Below are 17987 nucleotides of genomic sequence, written 5' to 3' on the forward strand. Positions count from 1 at the left end.
ATTCCCCTCAAGACAGCTTTGAGACTTGTTTCTGGTACTTCTGATAGCTTATTGTAATCGAACCCAAAGTCCTGGTTCAATTCTGCCTGCTTTACATGGAAACGTTACAAGCTTAAATTTATGTCAAATTTTGTCCCTGAGATGCTGACTGTGAAAGATCAAGGTGAGCTTGTTTTGAGTCTGTAATCCAGCCGGCACTAAGCAGAGCGCCAGGTGCGTCCGAGGGCCGCCTGTAATGGTCACCCCAGCAGATGGCCTGGCTTTCACAGCGCACCACCCAGTGAAGGACGCTCCAAGTCTGATTTCAAATTTAAAAGTCCCTCATGATGTGATTCAAATAGCTTTAATGAAGAGATTAAAAAGGACTATTTGGCCTTAGTGTTCTGACCAACAGATGGAGAATGAAAATGAAGAAAAATACTAAAAAAAACCTCAATTCGATAAAAATCTGTTGTTTTAGAAATTGCTACATTTCTCAAAACACATAGTTGAGCATTTGGACACTATGTCAATTTAAAACCAACGTACAGCAAATTAACAGCTTAACTATTAGAACAATTCGATCTAGTACATATTGGACTGTGTTCAAATTTCTCAATCTTAATGGTCATATTATCCATTCTTAAGTTAGAGTAAAAATGATTGACCATTTTTAAATTATTGCCTTGATTTTATATTTGTTTAAATATTGTACTTGCTATTAATGCATGTTCTTACATAGGGGAAGTATATATTAGAGAGAATACTGTATAAATGCACCAACAGCATAAATATTGTGAGTGTACATAATGTAACAGGAATGCTTATGCTACCATGTTACCTGACAGTTACCTGACAGTTTTATGTTGGGCCCACTTGGAAGCTGCCTTAATGTACTGCTGGACACTTACTTGATGGTGCCACTGGGACTTGGATGGAATCACTAGCTTGATTTGTCTTACATCAACAAGTTTGCTTCTGTGCCAGCTGAAACAGGAGCTAAATTAAGGATAAAAGTAGCTATTTTGACTTAGATGGTCTATCCTTGTTCATTTACTGCTGTTTGTTTATTGTGTCTCGTACCCAGTCTTTAGCAGATGGGTACTAAGTATCTACTATGTACGTTCTCTTGGCCTTTGTTGGTGATAGCAGCAAACACATCACCCAGCCCCTGAGGGAGCGTATTTGGCTTCATGGAGAGGAGATGAGTGCACTGTATGTGCTTCACAAGTCTCCTCCGCATCCCTCAGTGCCTCCCTCATCCTGCTGTGTCCTCCTGAGCTACCTGTGTCCTGCTGTGTCCCCTGTGCTGCCTGCATCTTAGATCGTGAGCAGCTTAGACCAGTTGTTCATCTGACACCCTTTTGGTTGTCAGGTGTCTGCCCAGAATTACTGGCTTCTTTTAATACTTTTAGACATGGAATATTTATGTTCCATTTTTTACATATAATATCAAAAAAAGCATTTTTTTCACACCTGAGATTTGTGACTATAAAATTTGTACCCTACCACATTAGCTATAATAGTTTCCTTATAACTAAATAGTTCTGATTATAATTTCTTTTTCTTTTTTTGAGACAGAGTCTCAAGCTGTCACCCTGAGTAGAGTGCTGTAGCATCATAGCACTCTAAAAACAACCTCCAACTTTTGGACTCAAGCAATCCTCTTGCCTCAGTTTTTCTATTTTAGTAGAGACAGGGTCTTGCTTTTGTTCAGGCTGGTCTCAAATTTGTGAGCTCAAGCAATCTACCTGCCTGGGCCCCCCAGAGTGCTAGGATTATAGGCATAAACCACCGTGCCTGGCCTATAATTTATTTTTCTGACGAACTCAAAAGCCTTTGCATATGTGTCATCTCAGTTAATCAGATCGGGGTCATATCATTGAAACCAACAAAACAAGATACCCATTGGACAGATTTATAAACCTGAAAAGGTATCACACGTAAGTAGGCCTGAAGCTGAATCAATACAGGAGTTAGGCAAAAAAGTTATTGGTATCAGGTACAGTGGTTCACACCTGTAATCCTAGAACTTGGGAAAGCCAAGGTGGGAGGATCACTTGAGGATAGGGGTTCAAGATCAGCTTGAACAATGTAGCAAGACCTGGTCTCTACAAAAAACAAGAACAATTAGCTGTGGGTGGTGCTGTGTGGCTTTAGTCCCAGCTACTCAGGAGGCTGAGGCGGGAAGGTTGTTGAACTCGGGAGTCTTAGGTTGTTGTGAGCTCAGGTGACACTACAGCACTCTAGTGTGGACAACAGAGACTCCATCTGAAAAAACGAAAGAAAGAAAAGAATGGAATGAAAAACACACCACATGCACTCACTATTAAATCATAACTACCTGCTGAGCATACATGTGCACAGAGGGAAATAAAGCTCAGTGGAAATCAATCAGGGGAAGTGTGGGGAATGGAATAAACCCACATCAACTATTTGGGTGACAGAATACCTGTAGCCAGCACTCAAGCATTACAAAAATGATCTATGTAACCTGAAACATTTGTATCCCTTAATATTTTGAAATTTTAAAAAATTATCATAAAAGAATGTCATGGTTAGTAACTCTGAAATGAATATTTATGTTTATGAGGAGAGCAAGTCAGGTTGTTAGGGGAGTTTGCACAAAATGCTGAAGCAGAGCTAAGAGTGCAAACTGTGGAGCCAGCACTAAGATGTGAGCCCTGCTCCGCCATCGGGAGCTGTGTGACCTTGTGCAAGTCACCTCACATCTCTGCACCTGTTTCCTCTATTGCACAATCAGGGCAGCAACAGCCTGTGCCTCAGAAGGCAGTCACAAGGATTGAATGACCAAATATCTACAAAGCACTAGAATTGTTCCTGGCACATGGTAATTTCCATATTGACTTTTATTAAACAAAATATTTACAACAGTTTTACATGTTTGAAGAATGGGGGTAATCCTTTATTTTATATTACTTCCTCTTGTTAAAGTACTGTAAATTAAAATAATGGGAAAATTTGGATGGCTTTTAGATTTGTTTCTTGTCTCTCAGCAATTTTTTTTGTTGTTGTTGCAGTTTGGCCAGGGCTGGGTTTGAACTCACCACCCTTGGCATATGGGACCAGTGCCCTACTCACTGAGCCATAGGTGCTGCCCAGCAATTTTGTATAAAGAATCCTCATAATGAATAGTCCACATACCTTCTTCAAATTTTTCCATTTAAACTTGAAATAAAATTCCCCCTCTTTATATAGTTGACAATTGTCACAGACACTATTATTATCAGTTAAATAAAAGCAGTCATTTAAAAAAAAATACATATATTCCTTCTTTCTGATACTGCTATCTTCTCTCCTTACTTGAAACAAATCGCCCCTATAGTTTTTCATCTTTATACTTCTCCTTTGGAGACCTGCCTTCCTCTAGCATAGTGGTTCTCAACCTGTGGGTTGTGATACACAGGAACTATATTAAAGGGTCATGGCATTAGGAAGGTTGAGAACCACTGCTCTAGAGTCTCATCCACATTAATAAAGAGTTGTGGAAAATCTATTTCCTGGTTCTCTGGATCACTACCAAACCACCATCACTTTCTTTCTTTAGATGTTGAACTTACAATTAAAAAAAAGCTGGCCACTTTGATTGAAAAGGATGATGGAAAAGATGGTAGAAAGAGAACCAAAGATACTACAATTGAGAACAGCTCAAGTCATGAGTTAGGGAGGGACGATTGTCTTTACAGATGCCTGAATTCCCACTGGTTTTCTATGCCTAGTTTATCACCAGAGACCTCACTTTCTGAGATGTAGAATAAGCCTAAGTGTCCATCAATAGATGAATGGATAAGAAAAAGTGGTTTCTATACACAGTGCTCAATCCCAGCAATGCCATGGTCAGCCCAGCTCACAGTTACTCTTACTTTTTACCTTCTAGTCGTTGTATGTGTGAACACATGTATGTCACAGATTGACATAATAGCATCTATAAAGTTGATTCTCCCATTTCTTTACCTGATGTGGTGTCCCACCCTCCCCTGCATGAGTAAGGCCCCTGCTCTGCACCAGATAAAGAGTTTGTGATCACCAGTCTCCTCCTCCGATTGGCTTCTTCCCCATAAAGTGAGCAGATTCGTGCTCTTGACCTCAACTGTTCTTTGCCCCCCACAGGTCCACATCCCCACCCTCTGTCGCAGAGGCTTCCACTGAGCCATCCTTGTTCCCTGTTGTTAAAAGGCCTCTGTGTCTGCCACCTTGTCATCGGACTTGGTCCAGAGTTTAAGCCTCACAAGCAACTGCTCTTTTCTTCTTGGCTCCCAACCAGAAGCTTTCAAATGCTTGTGTAGTCTTCCAACAATTTCTGCTGCAAAATAGCATAAAAATGTACTTTTAGGCCTGGCGTGGTGGCTCATGACTGTAATCCTAGCATTCTGGGAGGCTGAGGAGTGTGGATTGCTTGAGCTCAGGAGATCAAGACCAGCCTGAGCAACAGAGAGACCCTGTCTCTAAAAATAGTCAGGTGTTGTGGCAGGTGCCTGTAGTCCCATCTGCTAAAAGAATAAAAAATAAATTAAAAAATAATCAAAATTAGGCAAAACAATGGAAAGAAAATATTCAAAGAGGTGATAAATTACTGAAGGAGATAAGGAAAAGGCAGCATCTCAGACAATTCCTAAATTCAGAGTGTGGTGAACAGGCTCAGGCTCTGAAGATGTCTGTCCTTCCTTCCACCTCCTCCTTTTCCTTCTTGGTAGAAATGCTGAAAATGTTTGCAGCTTCTCCCTTAGTAGAGTGCTATGGTATCATAGCTCACAGAAACTTCAAACTCCTGGGCTTAATGATCCTGCCTCCAGAGTAGCTGGGACCACAGGTGCCCGTCACCATGCCTGCATATGTTTTTCCATTTTGGATCTTTAAAATTAATTCTTTTGCTAGACTGTGTACTTCGAAAATTTATTAGTATTGTTTTTCAAAGGTAAGTATGATAGTAAGAAATGGAAGAATCAAGAACCTTTATTTCTCTGCTGATTTCTCTAGTCTGTATTGCAAATATCACATATACAAGGCTTTTGTTATAAAGAGTGATTTTCTAGACTGGGACTAAACATGTGATATGGCAATGTTTGTTGTATAGAATTTTTCCTTAATAGATCATAAAAACATCCATAAGGACAAAGAAAAATCTTTTACAGCCAGTCTTTGAACAGTAAAACTTGATTAACTGAACTTCTATTAACCAGGGTTATGATTAGCTACTTGGAAATGTTCTTGCATTGCACTTCTATGAGAAAGAGACAAAGAAAAAGGAAAAAAAAGAGTGATAAAGTGAAAACACAATTCTTGTCAAACACAAGAATTTGTCCAAAAAATCAGTATAATTACATGTAAATGCTTAAACCACTTGCATACAACTTTACAATACAAGTAGACTTCATGTTTGGAATAATGAACTTCAGACATGTTATTCTGCAAGAGTAAAGATCTAGATGGATTTACCATACTAGATTTATTGAATTAGGAAAATGAACTCATGTATTTTAGGAAAAAAATACAAGAAAACATTTTTTTCCCAACATTTCCACTAATTTGAAAACTAAATCAACTAGTGTATTAAGTCTAGCTCCCTAGAGCAGAGCTAGAGATGGGGATTCTTGTGCAGGTGAGGGAGTGTTTTAAGGCAAAACCTCTAAGAGAGTGAGGAAAGCAAGAGAGGACAGAGGAAGAATCAAGACCAGTTTGGGTCTAGCCAAAGTCCAGCCTGAGCATAGCACAGATGGAGCACTGGGTGTCAGTGGACTACAGATCCGCCCCCACTAGGTAGGAGGCTGAGTTTCTCACATCTGCAGCAGCAACCCATGGCTGAGGCTCCCAGTCAGGTGGGGGGGGGGGGAGCTAAGCTTCTTAGCTGTGCATGGCAGTGGCTCCTGTGAATACATAGCATGTCTCAGAGGAGGGCAGCCACAAGCCCTTGTCAGCTGCACTCAGCTGGTGGAGGTGAGAAAAGGTTTGATAAAGGGCCCAGGTGGAATGTCACCAGTATCCACTGCAACCGATATACATTCAAAGACACTTCTAGGAAATAAGTGTTTGAGGGCAACAATATTCACAGTAGTGAAGTTTAAAATATATTTTTGTAATGAGTACAGTATGGAAGAAAGAGCACTATATTGGAAATTAGAAGACCCCAGTTTTCTTGTGTGACCTTCAAACCTCTTGGGTCTCAAAGCCACTACGTAACATTTGTGACATAATTTTTAAGTTCTCTTTTAGCTTTGGATTCATTTTCAATCATTCTCTTTTATTATGTGTGGCTTTCACTCATTAAAATGATTTCATTTGTTCACCATCTTTTATTTAATAAACACAATCATAAGAAGTATAATTTTCAAACCTTATTCACTCATATTTCTCATCCATTTATTAATAAACATGTTTTATGTGCCAGGCAGAATTTCAGGCAATGGGAAAGCAGGGAGTTCTTGACCTCATGGGGTTTACATTTTGTAAATAAGCAAATTTAAAAGAAATGTTATTTGAAATATATGGTTCTCATCTTAGAAAAATAATTAATTTGAATTTATATTAAAGCCCCGGTACAGTGAAGAGTTGAAAGGGAATGTGATAAGGTACCCTTTTTCCTGGCTTTTGAAAATGTATGTACTTTGGCTCTTTTTTTAAAGCAAGAGAGCTCTTGAAAATGAAGAAAAAAAATAACTCTCTGGAAAGTTTTTCTGCTTTTATCTTTTATTGTTTATGGTGAAAAGTTCTCTTGAAACTTTTGAGGGAGCTGATCTTTTCCACTTGAACCATGAGAATGTCTGAAATGAAGTAAACAAATTACAACAAAAAGATCAAGAAATTCCGATGCATTTATTAGTGGCATAACAAAAGTAGTCTCCTCAGCAAAATAGTCCCCCAAAGCAGCAAAAGCAGCCATCAGAGTAAAAGTGATAGGAGTCAGAAATCAAAGTGAAACGTAAGGGCAGCAAATTGCAATATAACTGGTTTTACTAGCTGTGCATTCCCTGCACAGGAAGTTTATAGCCACAACTGAGAACAATCCCAAAGACACTGGAAGGTAGGCCGGTAATTCAGCTCACGGCAACCACAAAGCCATGAGGTTTAAAAAAGGGATGAAGAAACCAACTTGAAGGTGTTCTTTAAATTTATTAGAATTTTACCTTCTTACTAGCAAGGAAGGTTGGTGAACCAAGTGTGCTTCAACATGCAGAACTTACAGTGGTGTCTGTGTTACGTTAACTTATGTATCTAATAAATTTGTAACTGTTTATATTCAGTATATTGAGTTTTCACCATTACTTCAAAGTTCCTTTTTAATTTTAAATACTTAGTTGACAAATAAAGATCATATATATTCAAGGTGTGCAGTGCAGTCTTTCAATATATGCAGACATCGAGTACATTGAGTAGTGATTAACACGTTCATTAAGATCCATGCTGTACATTAGATCCTCTTATAACTGAAAGTTTGTACCCTTTGATGAAAATCTTTGTATTTCCCCCAGGCCCCACTCTCTGGCAACCACCATGGGAAGTTTTTTGAGTTTGACATTTTTAGATTCCACATGTAAGTGAGATCGTGCAGAATCTGTCTTTTTATGTCTGGCTTATTTCAGTTAGCATAATGTCTTCCAGGTGTATTTCTATCATGAATGGCAGGATTTCCATCCTTACTACTGTTGAATAATATTCACACACACTCCACATTTAAAAAATGTATTCATACATTAATGGACACTTAGATTGTTTCTGCATCTTGGCTACTTTGAATAATGCTGCAATAAACATCTCAACATTATCTCTTTAAGATCCTGATTTCATTTTCTTTGGAAATATATCTGGAAGTAGGATTGCTAGATCATGTGATAGTTCTGTTTTTAATTTTTTGAGGAACCTCCATACTATTTTCCATAATTGCTGTACCAATTTACATTCCTACCAGCAGTTTCCTTTTCCCCACACCCTCGCCCACACTTTTCACCTTTTGTCTGTTTGGTAATAGCCATTCTAACAAGTGTGAGGTGTTATCTCACTGTGGTTTTAATTTGTACTTCTCTGATGATTAGTAATGTTGAGCATATTTTCATGTATCTGTTGACCATTTGCCTATCTACTCTGGAAAAATGTCTGTCCAGGTCATCTGCCCATTTTAAAATTAGGGTTTTTTTGTTATTGAGTTGTGTAAGTTTATATATTTTGGATATGTGGTTATTATACACTTATCAGATATATAATTTGCCAATATTTTCTTCCATTTCACAGGTTTTCTCTCCTTCCCTCCCTTCCTTCCTTCCTTTTCTTTTCACTTTCTCACCCTCTGTAGAGTTCTATGGCATCACAGCTCACAGTAACCTCAAACTCTTTGGCTCAAGTGATTCTCTTGTCTCAGCCTCTCAAGTAGCGAGGACTACAGGTGCTGGCCACAACACTCAGCTATTTTTTTTGGGCGGGGGGGTGTCTCACTCTGGCTCAGGCTGCTCTCCAACCTGTGAGCTCAGGCAATCAACCGCCTGGTCCTCCCAGAGTGTCGCGATTACAGGCAGGAGACTACAGATTTCCTTTTTTTTGACCGGCGGGTTTGAACCCACCACCTCTGGTATATGGGGCCTGGGTCCAGTGCTCTACTCCTTGAGGCACAGGCGCCGCCCCCCACAGACTCCTTTTCATTTTGTTGATTTTGCTGTGCTGAAACTTTTCAGTTGGATGTAATCCCAATAGTTTTATTTTTGCTTTTGCTGCCTGTGCTTTTTGCTATTATCTCTAAAAATCATTGCCAAAACTAATGTCAAGGAGCTTTCCTCTTTAGTTTTATTTATTTATTTATTTATTATTATTGTTGAGGATTCATTGAGGGTACAAGAAACCAGTTTACACTGATTGCATTTGTTAGGTAAAGTCCCTCTTACATGTCTTGCCCCCAAAAGGTGTGTCACACACCAAGGTCCAAACCCCCTCTTTCCTTCCCTCTCTCTGCTCTTCCTTTCCCCACTCCTCCCTCCTTCTTTCTCTCTCTGCTCTTCCATTCTCCCACTCCCACCATGTCCTTAATTGTCCTCATATCAAAATTGAGTACATGGGATTTGTGCTTCTTCATTCTTGTGAAGCTTTACTAAGAATAATGTCTTCCACGTCCATCCAGGTTAATACAAAGGATGTAAAGTCTCCATTTTTTTTAATGGCTGAATAGTATTCCATGGTATACATATACCACAGCTTGTTAATCCATTCCTGGGTTGGTGGGCATTTAGGCTGTTTCCACATTTTGGCGATTGTAAATTGAGCTGCAATAAACAGTGTAGTGCAAGTGTCCTTACGATAAAAGGATTTTTTTCCTTCTAAGTAGATGCCCAGTAATGGGATTGCAGAATCAAATGGGAGGTCTAGCTTGAGTTCTATGAGGTTTCTCCATACTTCCTTCCAAAAAGGTTGTATTAGTTTACAGTTCCACCAACAGTGTAAAAGTATTCCCTTCTCTCCACAACCATGCTAGCATCTGCAGTTTTGAGATTTTGTGATGTGGGCCATTCTCACTGGGGTTAGATGGTATTTCAGGGTGGTTTTGATTTGCATTTCTCTAATAAATAGGGATGATGAGTATTTTTTCATGTGTTTGTTAGCCATTCGTCTGTCTTCTTTACAGAAGGTTCTACTCATGTCTCTTGCCCATTGATATATGGGATTGTTGGCTTTTTTCATGTAGATTAATTTGAGCTCTCTATAGATTCTAGTTATCAAGCTTTGTCTGATTCAAAATATACAAATATCCTTTCCCATTGCGTAGGTTGTGTATTTGCTTTGGTTGTTGTCTCCTTAGCTGTACAGAAGCTTTTCAGTTTAATTAAGCCCATTTGTTTATTTTTGTTGTTGCCATGGCAGTCTTCTTCATGAAGTCTTTCCCCAGGCCAATATCTTCCAGTGATTTTCCTAAGCTTTCCTTGAGGATTTTTATTGTTTCATGCCTTAAATTTAAGTCCTTTATCCATCTTGAATCAATTTTTGTGAGTGGAGAAAGGTGTGGGCCCAGTTTCAGTCTTTTACATGTGGAATCTAGTTCTCCCAGCACCACTTATTGAATAGGGAGTCTTTCCCCAAGATATGATCTTGTTAGGTTTATTGAAGATTAGGTGGCTGTAAGATGTTAGTTTCATTTCCTGGTTTTCTATTTGATTCCAAATGTCTATGTCTCTATTTTTGTGCCAGTACCATGCTGTCTTGACCACTATGGGTTTGTAGTTCAGCCTAAAATCTGGTATGCTGATGCACGCAGCTTTATTTTTATTACCAAGAACTGCCTTAACTATATGGGTTTTTTTTCTGCTTCCATACAAAACGCAGAATCATTTTTTCCAAATCTTGAAAGTACAATGTTGGTATTTTAATAATAATCTCATTGAATAGGTAGATTGCTTTGGGAAGTATAGACATTTTAACAATGTTGATTCTTCCCAGCCATGAGCATGATATGTTCTTCCATTTGTTAATATCCTCTGCTATTTCCTTTCTTAGGATTTCATAATTTTCTTTATAGAGGTCCTTTACCTCCTTTGTTAGGTATATTCCTAGGTTTTTCATTTTCATTGAAGCTATAGTGAAGGGGGTTGTGTCCTTAATTAGCTTCTCATCTTGACTGTTATTGGCGTATACAAAGGCAACTTATTTGTGGACGTTAATTTTATATCCTGAGACATTATTTGTATTTTTTGATGACTTCCAGGAGTCTTGTGGTTGAGTCTTTGGGGTTCTCTAAGTATAAGATCATGTCATCAGCAAAGATGGAGAGTTTGACCTCCTCTGCTCCTATTTGGATTCCCTTTATTTCCTTGTCTTGCCTAACTGCATTGGCTAGAACTTCCAGCACTATGTTGAACAGTAATGGTGATAGAGGACAACCTTGTCTGGTTCTAGTTCTAAGAGGAAAAGCTTTCAGTTTTACTCCATTCAGTAAAATATTGGCTGTGGGTTTGTCATAGATAGCTTCAATCAGTTTTAGAAATGTGCCACCTATGCCTATACTCTTCAGTGTTCTAATTAGAAAAGGATGCATTTTATCGAATGCTTTTTCTGCATCTATTGAGAGGATCATATGGTCTTTATTTTTGCTTCTGTTAATATTGTGGATAACGTTTATTGACTTGTGTATGTTAAGCCAGTCTTGCATCCCTGGGATGAAACCTACTTGATCATGATGTATGACTTTTTTGATGATAAGCTGTAATCTATTGGCTAGGATTTTGTTGAGAATTTTTGCATCTATAAATGAAATTGGTCTGAAATTCTCCTTTTTAATTGAGTCTTTTCCTGGTTTTGGTATCAGGGTGATGTTTGCTTTGTAGAATGTGTTGGGGAAGATTCCTTCCTCCTCAATTTTTTGGAATAATATCTGCAGTTTGGGAGTAAGCTCTTCCTTGAAGGTTTGATAGAATTCTTGTGTGAAGCCATATGGACCAGGGAATTTTTTTGTTGGAAGCTTTTTCATTGTTTCTTTAATCTCAGTGCATGAAATTGGTCTGTTCAGAAGCCCTATTTCTTCCTGGCTAAGTCTAGGGAGAGGGTGTGATTCCAAATATTGAACCATTTCCTTCACATTGTCAAATTTCTGGGCATAAAGTTTCTGGTAGTATTCAGAGATCATCTTTTGTATATCTGTGGCATCAGTTGTTATTTCCCCTTTATCATTTCTTTTTTGGGGGGTGGTGGTGGAAAGAAAAAACATTCAAAATGTGTTTTCAAATGGACAGATGGCATCAGCAGGTATAGCTACAGGGGTTTCTCGGTAGGTCATACATTCACAAGGCATCATCAGCTCAACAGTGAGAAAGCCACTGGTGTGTTCTATGTAACAATATCCACTTCACAGTATAAACAGTTCCTATTACTGTGTTCACTTAAAATTCCAGAAGAAAAGGCACAACTTGGCGCGAAAAAGAAAAGAAAGATTCTAAAGTCAGGTGCAATAACTAAGAAACGAGACTTTGGGTAATAGTCTTAATCCACTTTTTAATAAGGGCCTTCCACAGAGAGGGGAAAGACCTCTTTGCTCAGAATTTATGGTCTTTCTCTTCCCTAGTTAAACCATTAGAGCAACGTTTCATCATTTGTTCCATATTATTACACGTACAAAGGGAGATTACAAGGAAATCACAAAAAAATCTTGAAGGTCCAGCAGTTCCATCAATGTCAACTCTGAGGTTTAAGACAGGGCCTGGGAATACTTCAGCAGTCGTAAGATAGGAAAATAGAGACTATGGCTACAAAATATAAAAAATAAATGGGGTAGGTAAATGAAAGCTTTCACACCCAGGACTTGCCTGTTCCAACTTCGTAGCCTTCATGAAATACTCATAGGGTGGGGTGGGGGGTGGTGGAAATCTTCATAATTACCTGATATAGGTCATACCAAGGAAATTCAACAAATCAGTATGTGAACCTGTGATAGGAAACACACCCTTGTACGAAGTTCTTCTCAAAAATGAAAACCCAGTTCTTCATTAGAGTAGGCACTGCCGAACTAAAATTAAGTCACCTGAGATTCCCTGCTCAGGTGCCTACCTCTTCTGATGTTCAGGAAGACGAAGGTATCCAGAAAGTGTGGGGAGGACATTGGCACCCTCGGGGTTCCAAATGAACTGTATTTAAATAAGCAGCAGCACACATTGACTCCCTAAGGACTAAAATAAGTTCATTTGAGGGCATCCTACTAAAGGTTCTAAGGTTGAAGGAATTGTATAATTCTACAACCTTAGCTGCTTTTTTTCTTTTAAAGTACATTCAAAAAAAAAAGAAAAAAGATAGAAAGAAAAAAGATGGGGACAGGGTTGGGGGCATTTATAAAACAAGTCCCTAAATAGATCGATGACAGACCTTGTCCACTTACCCACAGTTACCATGGAAGTACACAGGACCCTCCCCGCCCCCACCCCAACTTAGGCTAAGTAGTTATCTTTTTCATTGTGGTTCAGTAATTCCAACTGTTCTATCTTACAATAGGTAACAGTCTTTGGAAAAAGTCACTCTACATCTGTACAAGGTTCTAAGTATACAGTTTATCACAAGTAACAAAGCTACTTTGCAAGACCCGCTTCTTTCCAAAATTAAAAAAAAAAAAATTCTAGTATGTTTTGGTATGATTTTTTTCTTTTTGCAAAGCAGCATAGCAACAATTGTGATTGTAAGACTGCCAGAGGTTGTGGTCACAACCTTAGTAAACATCATTTGCATATCAGTAAGAAAAAGGAAAACAGGAAGAAGAGATGGGTTCTGAAAGAAAATGAGAAGAGCAGATTCCAGAGAGAGTCCGCTCTGCCTGCATTTCTCCTTTGGCTTAGCTGACTGCAATCTTGTTTTCTTCCAGGAAGTGAGGGAACTGGTGTTTGGGAATGCTGGCAGCAGCCCCTGGCTTTTCCACATCAGCGCTGACACCTGATTGGGAACCATCCATCTTGGAGGCAGGGGCCTTATTCACGAGAGAGCTGGTCCCCAGGGAAACTGGGAGGGTGGGAATCCCACCACTCTGGATCACAGAGATCTCATTGGCCTTCATGGTCAGACTGCCATTGAGCATGCTGGTGTACTGGTTCCACACCACCGGGTCCATGTTCACTGAAGGGGCCAGGATTTCCTTGGGAAACATTTCTGAGACTCTGTTTCCGTCTGTACCTACCCTGTTTCCCCGAAAATAAGACATCCTCCAAAAATAAGACCTACTCACAGGAAAGATAAGATGTCCCCTGAAAATAAGACCTAGTGCATCTTTGGGAGCACACCTTAAAATAAGACACTGTCTTATTTTCGGGAAACAGGCTAACAGAGCCATGGTGTTCTTGATGGCCAGCTTCCTCCCTGGTATGCTGAGTTATTGTTTGCCCAGTAGGTCATGTAGTGGACCTTCAAGTTGCCCTTGGTGGTAAAAGCTCACCTGCATATGTTGCACACAAAAGGCTTCTCTCCCGTGTGAGTCTGCTCGCAGGCAGATGAGAAATTCTTCCCATACCATGTGCAGTCGTGTTGCTTGGCCTGTCAGTGTGTCTGGGCCGCCAACAAAGGGGTCATCCCTGGGGACAAGGCTGAGGGTCCCACAAACGTGCCAGGAACTTCCACTTTGACATAGATTGGCTGGGTTCAGATAAATGTTGAAGGGAGACTGCTCCAAGACTTATGCTTGGAGAGGATGGTCTCATCTCTGGATTTGACATCCACAGTGGAGAGGCTCGGTGGCTTCCCTTTCCCTTTCTTGGATGGGTCTAGTGCCACAGTGGAGAAAGGACTCTGGAAGAGCACTGAGCCTGGGGCCTGAGGGAGCAAAAAACTCGGGAGGCAAGACATGACATTTGGGAGCACCCTCATCCCATCCGGCTTCAGTGAAAAGGGCTTCAGCCCCGGGGACAGAGAGCTGGCAGTGGAAGAGATGTTGGCATGAGGTAGCTTGGCTTGTTTCAAGGCATCCAGAGACAGACCTTGGCTTCCAGCTTTCTGGCTGAGCAAAGCCACAGCTGCAGAAACCTGCTGGGACATGTGGCTGCTCAAGGTCTTTACAGTGTCATCCCCTGCCCCGCCCACGTGGAGGGCATGAGTGGCCCACATGTTCACCTGCACCCGGATCTGCTTGGTGAGCTGGATTTGCTTGTAGCTGCTGCTGCTGCAGACACAGGATCTGCTCGAGGACCCAGGGAATGCTGTTGGCACCAGGCACAGGGGCTGGCAGTGTGTGCGCACTCCGCTGATTCACAGCCACCTTAGTGCCCTGCAGGGCCTGCAGAGTCATGTTAGTGTTAGCCACTTTGCCTTTGGGTAAATAGCTTATGTCCTGGGGCGCAGGTGGCAGAGCCGTCTTTGCCTTTAAGTACACCACCGATTCTGCACCTGGCTTCTCCTTCATGTCCCCTGAGCTATCACCATGCTCCCTGTGACCATCCTTACTGCTTGGACTGGGTGGCTGGTGACTCAGCACAGCTCCAGAAAAGTCTTCACTGTCATTCATGATGAGGACAGGTGGATTTTTAGTGCAAATTTTCTTATGTTCCAAGAACTCAGAGATGCTAAAGAATTCCGCACAGCATTTCTCGCAGACGTGCATTTCCTCCCAGCGAGGCCATCCCCTTTATCATTTCTGATTGAGGTTACTAGAATTTTACTTTTCTATTTCTAGTTAGTCTGGCCAAAGGTTTATCTATTTCATTTACCAATTCCTTATTTCATTAATTTTCTGAATGATTCTTTTGTTTTCAATTTCATTGATCTCTGATTTAATTTTGGGTATTTCTTTTCTTCTACTGGGTTTAGGCTTAGATTGTTCTTCTTTTTCCAATTCCATAAGATGGCTTGCGAGTTTGATGAGATCTCTTTCTGTTTTTTGAATTTAGGCATCTAAAGCGATAAATTTTCCTCTCAAAACTGCTTTTGCAGTATCCCACAGGTTTTGTAGCTTGTGTCTTCATTGTTGTTATGCTTTAGGAAGTTAGTGATTTCCTGTTTTATTTCTTCCAGCACCCATCTGTCATTCAACAGAAGGTTGTTTAATTTCCATGCCTTTGGTGGGGTTGAACGTTTTTGTGTGAGTTGAGTTCCACCTTTAGTGCCTGGTGGTCTGAGAATACACAAGGTAAAATTTTAATTCTTTTGATTCTGTTAAGGTTTGTTTTGTATCCTAGGATGGGATCAGTTTTGGAGAATGTTCCATGGGGCAATGAGAAGAATGTATATTCTTTATCTTTGAGATGGAGTGCTCTGTATACATCTATCAAGCACAGTTGTTCTAGGGTCTCAATTTAGTCCCTTATATCTTTGTTTAATTTCTGTTTAGAGAATCTGTCCAGCTCTATAAGAGGAGTGTTAAAGTCCCCTGTTATTATGCTATTATCGGATATCATATTGCTCAGACTGAGTAAGGTCTGTTTCAAAAATCTGGGAGCATTTAAATTGGGTGCATAAATATTCAGAATTGAAATGTCTTCTTGTTGTATTTTTCCCTTGACCAATATAAAGTGACCATCTTTGTCTTTCTTGACTTTAGTTGCTTTAAATCCACATGTATCTGAAAATAAGATTGCAATTCCTCTTTTCTTCTGAATTCCGTTTACCTGAAAAATTGTCTTCCAACCCTTAACTCAGAGTTTTAATTTGTCTTTTGAAGCTAGGTGTATTTCCTGCAGACAGCAAATGGAAGGCTTGTGTTTTTAATCCAGTCAGCCAATCTATGCCTCTTCAGTGGGGAATTCAAGCCATTAACATTTATTGAGATAATTGATAAGTATGGTAGTGTTCTATTCATCTTATTTTGTGAGAGTCCATTGCTTAGTTTTATCTTTCCTCTTTAGTTTTATGGTAAGAGTCCTACAGTTTCAAATCTTCTTTTTAAGCCTCTAATCCAGTGGTTCTCAACCTTCCTAATGCCATGACCCTTTAAAACAGTTCCTGTGGGTCTGACCCACAGGTCAAGAACCACTGCAGTCTAATCCATTCTGAGTTAGTTTTGTAAGTGGTATGGGTGAGAGTTCGGTTCTATTCTTTTGTGTGTGTTCTCACCAGGAATTCTTGCCAGATTATATTCATAGCATAAATGCCCAAATCTGAAGAGACCCAGTAGTCATGACTCTGGTGCCCTGGTGGGGAGATACGGTATTGTAGCTAATCCTACTATTTTGACTTGTAGAGAGAAAAAGGGAACCTATTACAGGTATTACTCTGTGTATTACCATGCAAGTTGGCTCACTTAAACTAGATGTATGTGGAAACACATTTTTTATATGTGTTAACATACCTGTCTTCTTGCTAAATTATTTTCTACATTAAAATAAAAAATGTGGCATTTTTATTCTCACAGGAATTTTATGGAAATTAGGCAAAGAGAGCTGGTGCCTAAATCACTAGTTCCTACTACTTTCTTCAAAGATGATAGAACATGCATTGCATGACAGTCAGTGACTCACAACTTAATAAGCACATGAAAATATAGAATTTCTGTTCATCGTGAGGTTATGTGATTTTTGACTAACATTGTATTGATTCAGAATGTAGCAGATTTTCACTGGGTAATAGATAACTGTTATTTTTTTAAACTACATTTCCCCCCCCCTGGAAATGCTTCTCTCTGACCTACCTCCTGCATTGAGAGGCTACCGTACCCGGGCTGCTCAGGTGCAGCCTCATCTTTTTTTTTTTTTCCTACTGGAGCCTGAAGTTGGGAAAGCTCTTTTTTCTTCTTTCTCTTTTCTTTCTGGGACACTTAACTTAGTACCAAGGACAGTCTAAGCCTAGAGAGGCCACATGTCTTCACCATCTCAGAGTGAAGTGTCTGCCCAGAAAGGAGGCTACACAGGAGAGAGCTGAGCTGCACAGCACAGACCATGAGCCCCTGGGCCCAGTGTCAGCTGTGCTGGAGTGTGGACTTCTAGTTAACTTTCAGCTGGATAAGCCAATAATTTTCTTCCTACTAAACTAGTGTCAATTGAATTTTTGCCATTTGCAACCAAAGAATCCTGATGAGTGTGCATGTTGTTTTATTTTGTTTATGCTCAATTTATAAAACATCAAAAAGTAGAAATACTAATTCTTACAACGTGGCAAGATATGTCAAATATTTTAAATGAAACTAAGTAATAAAGCTACTGGATTAATACATACATATGTTTATGACAACATTTTAGAACACTATGCTTAGTAGAGCCTTAATTATAGCTGTATTATATAACATAGTATAGTTGTTAAAAGTATAATCTCTGCAATCCAATTGTCTGTTTGTGAATCCAAGCTCAGCCAATTATAAATTCTCTGATTTTAGGCAAGTTACTGGACTTCTCTACATTTTGGTTTCCTTACCCACAAGACTGAGATAAGAAGGAGCCATCCTCACAGGTTTGTTGGGAGGTTCAATGTATTAATACATGTCAAGTGAGCCAAACACACAGTATAAAAAATAAACAATGCTACCTATTATTACTATTTATTTTGAAGGGGGTTCTGATAAAAATTTATGTCAAATAAAGGATATATGTTGCAGCTGTGGGATTATCAGCACTAAAGAAGAGAAG

At 39.7% G+C, this 17987-nt stretch overlaps 1 pseudogene; it reads right to left on the reverse strand.

Moving 5' to 3' along the window:
* Positions 1 to 13282: 13282 nt before the first annotated feature.
* LOC128587884 (sal-like protein 4) lies at positions 13283 to 17106 on the reverse strand (annotated as a pseudogene).
* Positions 17107 to 17987: the final 881 nt, after the last annotated feature.

Source organism: Nycticebus coucang, chromosome 1, assembly GCF_027406575.1.
Source record: "Nycticebus coucang isolate mNycCou1 chromosome 1, mNycCou1.pri, whole genome shotgun sequence".
Lineage (NCBI taxonomy): Eukaryota > Metazoa > Chordata > Mammalia > Primates > Lorisidae > Nycticebus > Nycticebus coucang.